The sequence below is a fragment of the Saccopteryx bilineata genome, chromosome 8, assembly GCF_036850765.1.
Source record: "Saccopteryx bilineata isolate mSacBil1 chromosome 8, mSacBil1_pri_phased_curated, whole genome shotgun sequence".
NCBI lineage: Eukaryota > Metazoa > Chordata > Mammalia > Chiroptera > Emballonuridae > Saccopteryx > Saccopteryx bilineata.
The window spans coordinates 85,802,488-85,803,027 of NC_089497.1; the positions used below are offsets into that span (position 1 = coordinate 85,802,488).

A 540-nucleotide genomic window follows, 5' to 3' on the forward strand; every position below is an offset into this window, starting at 1 on the left:
CACGCCCTCCAGGGGGCAATGCTCTGCCCATCCGGGGCATCGCTCTGTTGTGACCAGAGCCACTCTAGCGCCTGGGGCAGAGGCCAAGGAGCCATCCCCAGCGCCCGGGCTATCTTTTGCTCCAATGGAGCCTCGGCTGCAGGAAGGGAAGAGAGAGACAGAGAGGAAGGAGAGGGGGAGGGGTGGAGAAGCAGATGGGCGCTTCTCCTGTGTACCCTGGCCGGGAATCGAACCCGGGACTTCTGCATGTGAGGCCGACGCTCTACCACTGAGCCAACCGGCCAGGGCCTTAATTCTTATATTTAGGAGTATATAATCCATTTTGAGGGTTTTTTAAAATTTGTGTGAGGTAAGGGTCTGTCTGACTTGATTGTTCTGCATGTGGATATCCAGTTGCCCCAATACCATTTGTTGAAAAGAATCATTCCTTATTCAATGGTCTTTGCATTCTTATTGAAAACTAATGGATTATAAGCACAAGAATTTATTTTTGAACTATAAATTATATGTTTATGTCTATACAACACTGTTTGATTACTG

At 48.3% G+C, this 540-nt stretch overlaps 1 non-coding gene across 1 annotated transcript; it reads right to left on the reverse strand.

The window, feature by feature from the left end:
- Positions 1-212: 212 nt before the first annotated feature.
- Positions 213-288, reverse strand: TRNAV-CAC (transfer RNA valine (anticodon CAC)). The gene has a single exon. It is a non-coding gene; the product is annotated as a tRNA-Val (tRNA).
- Positions 289-540: the final 252 nt, after the last annotated feature.